Source organism: Cebus imitator, unplaced genomic scaffold (assembly GCF_001604975.1).
Source record: "Cebus imitator isolate Cc_AM_T3 unplaced genomic scaffold, Cebus_imitator-1.0 Scaffold188, whole genome shotgun sequence".
Lineage (NCBI taxonomy): Eukaryota > Metazoa > Chordata > Mammalia > Primates > Cebidae > Cebus > Cebus imitator.
Window position 1 is genome coordinate 5,750,021 of NW_016107503.1, and position 7,240 is coordinate 5,757,260.

The 7,240-nt window shown below is 40.7% G+C and overlaps 1 protein-coding gene and 1 pseudogene across 8 annotated transcripts in view; one reads left to right on the plus strand and one right to left on the minus strand.

Annotated features, from left to right (window-relative positions):
* Window positions 1-7,240, minus strand: part of RPRD2 (regulation of nuclear pre-mRNA domain containing 2) — a 115,820-nt gene that overhangs the window by 25,200 nt on the left and 83,380 nt on the right. The gene's annotated exons all lie outside the window — the stretch shown is intronic.
* On the plus strand, window positions 3,700-4,325 carry LOC108316477 (annotated as a pseudogene).

The window sequence follows — 7,240 nt, forward strand, 5'->3', positions numbered from 1 at the left end:
TTAGTAGAGAAGGGGTTTCACCATGTTGACCAGGATGGTCTCGATCTCTTGACCTCGTGATCCACCTGCCTCAGCCTCCCAAAGTGCTGGGATTACAGGCTTGAGCCACCGTGCCCGGCGCTTCACCCCTCTTTAGGCAACCTGGTGGTTCCCTGCTCCTGGGAGGTCACCATATTGATGCTGAACTTAGTTCGGACACCCGATCAGCATAGCACATTATAGCCCAGAACTCCTGGGCTCAAGCCATCCTCCCACCTCAGCCTCCTGAGTAGCTGGGACTACAGGCAAGCACCACCGCACCCAGCTCTTTTCTTTTTTTGAGATGAAGTTTTGCTTTTGTTGCACAGGCTGAAGTACAATGGTGCAATCTCCGCTCACTGCAACCTCTGCCTCTTGGCTTCAAGTTATTCTCCTGCCTCTTCCTCCCTAGTTGCTGGGATTACAGGCATGTGCCACCACGCCTGGCTAACTCTGCATTTTTAGTAGAGACAGGGTTTCTCCATGTTGGTCAGGCTGGTCATGAACTCCTGACCTCAGGTAATCCACCCGACTTGGCCTCCCAAAGTGCTGGATTATAGGCATGAGCCACCATGCCCTGCCAAGTTTTATTTTCTTAAATGAGAGATGAGGTCCTGCTATGTCATACAGGCTAGTCTTGAACTCCTGGCTCAAGTTATTCTCCCACCTCAAGCCTCCCAAAGTGCTAGGATTGCAAGCATACACCACCATCCCTAGCCATCCATTTTGATTTTGATCAGATTTTCTGATTATTATTAATCATGTACATTGCGGGCATAAAACAAGGTAATATACCATTTGTCGGTCCAGGTGTGGTGGCTCATGCCTGTAATCCCTGCACTCTGGGAGGCCGAGGTGGGCGGATCACAAGGTCAGGAGTTCAAGACCAGTCTGGCCAATACGGTGAACCCGTTTCTACTAAAAATACAAAAATTAGCGTGGCATGGTGGTGCATGCCTGTAGTCCCAGCTATCTGTAGAACCAGCTACTTAGGGGGCTGAGGTCAGAGGATCGCTTGAGCCCAGGAGGTCTGGGTGGCAGCGAGCAGTGATCACACCACTGCCCTCCAACTTGAGTGACAAAGGAAGACCCTGTCTCAAAACAAAAACATACTTTGTTGAAAAAAAAGTTTTAGGTATAGAAAATCATTGCAAAGATAGTTCCCATATACTCTATGTTGAATTTTCCCTATTATTAACATTTTATATTAGTATTACACATTTGTCACATTAATGAACCAATATTGATAATTATTAACAAAAGTCTGTACTTTAGATTTCCTCAGGTTTTTTTTGACCCAATGTCCTTTCCTAACCTAGGATCCCATTCAAGATACCACAGAACATTTAGTAGCCATGGCTCCTTTCTCTTTAGACTCCTCTTGTTTGTGACACTTTGTTGGACTTTCATTGTTTTTGGTGATCTTGACAGTTTTGAAGAGTACTGGTCAAGTATTTTGTAGATTGTCAATGGAGATTTCACTGATATTGTTCTCATGGCTAGACTGGGGTAATGAGTTTCTGGGCAGAAGACCACAGAGGTAAAGTGCCACTGTCATCACACCGTATCAAGGGCACGTACAATCGGTATGACTTACCATTGTTGATGTTAATATTGACCACTTGGCTTAAATCCTATTGATGGTCTTAGTTGCTAATGTCTTAAAGTTATCTTTTGAATTTTTGATTTTGAGAGTCCATGACCATTAGATTGTGTTATCATTTTGTTTTGTAAATTCAGGAACATTATTTTATTTTATTTGAGACAGGGTGTTGCTCTATCACCCAGGCTGGAGTGCAGTGGCACAATCATAGCTCACTGCAACCTCCGCCTCCCGTGTTCAAGTGATCCTCCCACCTTAGCCCTCCAAGTAGCTGGGGCTACAGGCACATACCACCACTCCTGGCTAATTTTTGTATTTTTTGTAGAGACATGGATTTCACCATATTGGCTAGGTTGGTCTCAAACTCCTGACCTGAGGTGATCTGCCTGCCCCGCCTCCCAAAGTGCTGGGATTACAGGTGTGAGCCACTGTGCCCAGACAAGAAGCATTATTTTTAAAAAAATATGAATACATTAGAATCTAGGTTTCGCTTTTGATGTAACTGAGTAGCTTACAGTGGACCAATGCTCTCATCAAGGGCAAGTAGAAAAGCCAGATACATACACACACACACACACACACACACACACACCTCACACACACTTGTTTGAATGTACTGGAATGTGCTAAGGCCACCAAAAACTAAGTGGCAAATACTGTCATAGGGAAAGCATGGAGAGCTAAGCTGATACTATTTTCTCTTAGGGTTCTGCTGATTCTGGGGAGCTAGGCAAGAGGCTGAGAGTTAAGGCCAAAAGGACGAGAGGGCCACTATTAAATAGAAAAAAGCAGGGCTTTTAACAGTCTTGCTGGTCTTAACAGGCAAAAATTAGAGACCTGAAAGGCCAAGATTCTGATGAAAAACGAAAGAGAGAGCTGGCTCAACAATTTTTCCTTCAAAATATTTGCTGAATTCTGAAGCTGCTTAAGAGGGAAGAAGCCAAACAGAAAACCTTTGAAAAGCAGTGGTCTCATGGTGGTGCGGAAATAAGGACTAGAAAGTTGAAATCATGCCATGGAGAAGGGGCCTAATCATTCCAAGCATTCTGTGGGAAAAATCTACATTCCAGGATCTGGAGTGAACCAGAGGTAGAACAAGGGTTGCTCAAACTGTCGTTCAGTCTCAAGTCAGTTAGGTTTCAGATTTAATTAATATGATCAGCCGCCACAATATTTGACTAGCAAAAGAAAGGGTGAACTGTTTCTGGGGGAAGAAAAATCATCCAGAGACTCCATAATCTTTTAATGTTCAGCATTCAATAACAAATTAGCTGGCATGCTGAGAGGTAGGTCCAAATGACTAAAAAGAAAATGCAGACACTATATTAGCTGCTACCTCCGGGCAAAAAACAAAACAAAACAAAAACACCAAACACACCCATAACAGGTGAAGCCAATATTGGAACTATATGACAAAAACCAAACAGCTATGATTAATATGTTCATGAAAATAGTGAACAATTCCTTTCCTTTCCTTTGTGAACAATTCAGTCCAAAACCAGTTAGCTGGAGCTGAGAGGAAAAATTCAATGGCTTAGAGAGAATGGACCCAGAAATGAGAGAGAGAAAAATGTCTGTAGGGGAGGGAGGCATTGGAAGGGATGCTGGAGTCCAAGCAGGATAAAAAGAAAACCCATAAAGGTGATCAAAGAGAGACGGAAGTGCTGTGACACTGGCCACAATTAAGTAAACATACTGAAGAAAAGGGAGCAAGGTTTTACATTGTTAGGAAAGCAATTAGAAGTATAAAAAATCAGGGGCAGTGGCTCATGCCTGTAATCTCAGCACTTTGGGAGGCAGAGGCGGGAGGATCACCTGAAGTCAGAAGTTTGAGAACAGCCTAGCCAACATGGTGAAACACCGTCACTACTAAAAATACAAAATTAGCCAGGCATGTTGGTACATGCCTGTAATCCCAGCTACTTGGGAGGCTGAAGCAGAAGAATCACTTGAACCCAGGAGGCAGAGGCTGCAGTGAGCCGAGATCGTGCCACTGCACTCCAGCCTGGGTGACACAGTGAGACTCCATCTCTAAATGAATACATACACCTTATGGTTATGTGGGAGAATATGTCCAGTAGGAAATATATACTAACATATTTTGGATAATGGGATACAAGCAACTTATTTTCAAATCAAAAAAAAAAAAAAAAAAAAGGTCTTCATACTGTACTTAAGATCTTTCATAATGGTGAGATTTAAAAATATGAATAGACTGGACCCTTTTCACAAGATGGCGCCGAAAGTGAAGAAGGAAGCTCCTGCCCCTCCTAAAGCCAAAGCCAAAGCGAAGGCTTTAAAGGCCAAGAAGGCAGTGTTGAAAGGTGTCCACAGCCACAAAAAAAAGAAGATCCACACGTCACCCACCTTCCGGCGGCCCAAGACACTGCGACTCCGGAGGCAGCCCAAATATCCTCGGAAGAGCGCCCCCAGGAGAAACAAACTGGACCACTATGCTATCATCAAGTTTCCGCTGACCACTGAGTCTGCCATGAAGAAGATAGAAGACAACAACACACTTGTGTTCATTGTGGATGTTAAAGCCAACAAGCACCAGATCAAATAGGCTGTGAAGAAGCTCTATGACATTGATGTGGCCAAGGTCAACACCCTGATTCGGCCTGATGGAGAGAAGAAGGCATATGTTCGACTGGCTCCTGATTACGATGCTTTGGATGTTGCCAACAAAACTGGGATCATCTAAACTGAGTCCAGCTGGCTAATTCTAAATATATGTGTATCTTTTCACCATAAAAAAAAATAATAATAATAAAATAAAAATATGAATAGACTAAATTTTACCAGAAAATTGAATTCTTTAAGAAAATCAAGTAGCAATTCTAGAAGCGAAAAGTAAACCAACTAAAAATTAATAGGATGGGTTTAACCACAGATAAGATTCAACAGAACAAAATATTAATGAATCAGAAGACTAGTTAACAGAAACTATCTAGAAGGAAGAGATAAAAGATGGAAAATTCAGAAAGGACTATAAAAAAAGTCATTTGGAACATAACAATGAGACCTAATATACATACTAATATGAGTTCCAAGAGGAGAGGAGGGAGATGAAAAAGAAACAATAATTACAATCAACAGCTGAGAATTTTTGAAAATTACAACAACCTGAAGCCATTTGTTATGGTTGAATTATCTCTCTCTGCACCCTCTGACTTACGTTGAAGTCCTAACCCCTAGTATCCCAGAATTATTTGAAGACATGATTTCTACAGAGGTAATCAAGTTACATGAGGTCGTCAGGATGGGCTCTAATCTAATGACTGATATCCTTATAAAAAGGTGAAATCTGGGAGATGGAAGGAGGTACAAAGAAAGAAGGAGGGAGAGGAAAGGAGGGAGGAAGAAGGAAGGAGAAAGGAAAAGAGGGAAAATACATCCAAGTAAAAATAGGAGATAAAATGGAATATAGAATTATTTGATTAATTTTAAAAAAGCAGAAAAGGAGTAACAATGAAAAGAACACACAGGACAAACTGAAAGATGGTAGACTTAAACCCAAGCATATCAATAAGTAGACCAAACACTGCAAAGTCAAAGATTTTCAGACTAGAAAAAAAAAAAAAAAAAAAAAAAAAAATAAAAAAAAAAAAAAAAAAAAAAAAACAAAAAAAAACCTAAAACAAGATCCAATTATATGCTGTTTGCAAAAAATATACTTAAATATAAAAACTCATAGATTGCAACTTAGAAGGAGATTTACTGTATTAAATGTATATATTTCCTGAAAGCTGAAAATCAACCTGCTTATCAATTAGGCAATTTGGGGTTGGTTGGGGGGGGAGGAGAAAATAAATGATCTAAGACATTTTAATTTATTTTTTCTTTTCTTTCTTCTTTTAATGTAGAGAAGGGTCTCACTGTGTTGCCCAGGCTAATCTCAAACTCCGAGCCTCAAGTGATCCTCCCACCTCAGCCGCCCAAAATGTTGGGATTACAGGTATGAGGCACTGTGCCCAACCTGAGATGTTTCTAGACCTAAGGACAGACAAAATGTCTCTCTCACACTTTTTTTTTTTTTTGAAATTACTTGAGAATGTTCCAGTACAATGAGAGAAACAAGAAAAGAAGACATGGAATTTGGAAAATAGAGGACTCAATTCAGGACAAGAGTAAAGAGCTGTTTTAGCCTGAGATGTACAGAACAACCTAAACTGGGATGGGGGAATGGAAATTCAGATAGGGAGGTCCCAGGAGAAAAGGAAATTTAGAATAGCTGGTGTGATGGAGAATTTAAAAAAAGAAAAAGAAAAAAAGGCTATGCAAAGGCAAACAATAAACAAAACTCTAGGAAAAAAACAAAAACCTCTAGTCCAGTTTTCGTTACCACAAAACCTTAAAATGAACGATGTTATAACGTAAGCTTTTTTCTTTTTCTTTTTTTGAGACAGTTTCATTGGTTGCCCGTCTCCACTGCAACCTCCACCTCCCGGGTTTAAGTGATTCTCCTGCCTCAGCCTTCTGAGTAGCTGGACTACAGGCGCATGCTACCACACCTGGCTAATTTTTTTATTTTTATTTTTAGTAGAAACAGGGTTTTACCATGTTGGCCAGCCTGGTCTCGAACTCCTGACCTCAGGTGATCTGCCCGCCTTGGCCTCCCAAAGTGTTGGGATTACAGGCATGAGCCACCGCGCCTGGTCTAATGTAAGTTTTTATGAAATTGTTTTTCAACCTATAGAGCAGCAAAGAAGAATTACGTATGATTACAGAATAGAATGTAAATATTTTAAACTTTGATAATATAGAAGTAAATATAGTTGTCTGGGGGTGGTGGCTCACACCTATAGTCCCATCATTTTGGGAGGCCGAGGAGGGTGGATTATTTGATGCCAGGAGTTCGACACCAGCCTGTCCAACATGGTGAAACCCTGTCTCTACTGAAAAAACAAAAATTAGACAGAAGTGGTGGCATGCACCTGAAATCCCAACAACTTGGGAGGCCAAGGTAGGAGAATCACTTGAACCCAGGAGGTGGAAGTTGCAGTGAGGTCGAGATTGTGCCACTGTACTCCAGAGCTTGGGTGAATGAGGGAGATTCAGTCTCAAAAAAACAAAAAAGAAGTAAATACAGTTGATTGAAGTTGTAAAATTGAAGGGATAGATGAAAACAAATGGTAGCAAATAGGATTGCTACTAATCAAATTTTACAAAGTAGGTAGTCTAGAATTAATGGTCAAAAAATAGTCAAAATAGTACTTTATCAACAGATTTAAAACAGTTACACAACAAAACTAGGAGAAGGAGAAAGGCAGGTGAGTAAAAATCTACATTTGTGATACCAAGAAGTTAATAGCTATTTCAAAAATAGGTTAAATCAAGAAAGAACAATATGGGCAAATAATTTACAAATATGCAAGCAAATGCCAGAAAGAAATAGCAAATTTTGCTAAAAGAGATTGCTTCTAGGAAGTAGAACTGGCAGGTCCTATAGTACCATATGCTTTTATGACCATACACAGTGATTAAAACTTAAGGCTGGGTAGAGTGGCTCACACCTGTAATCCCAGCACTTTGGGAGGCTGAGGCAGGCAGATCATCAGGTCAAGAGATCAAGACCATCCTGACCAACATAGTGAAACCTCATCTCTACTTTAAAAA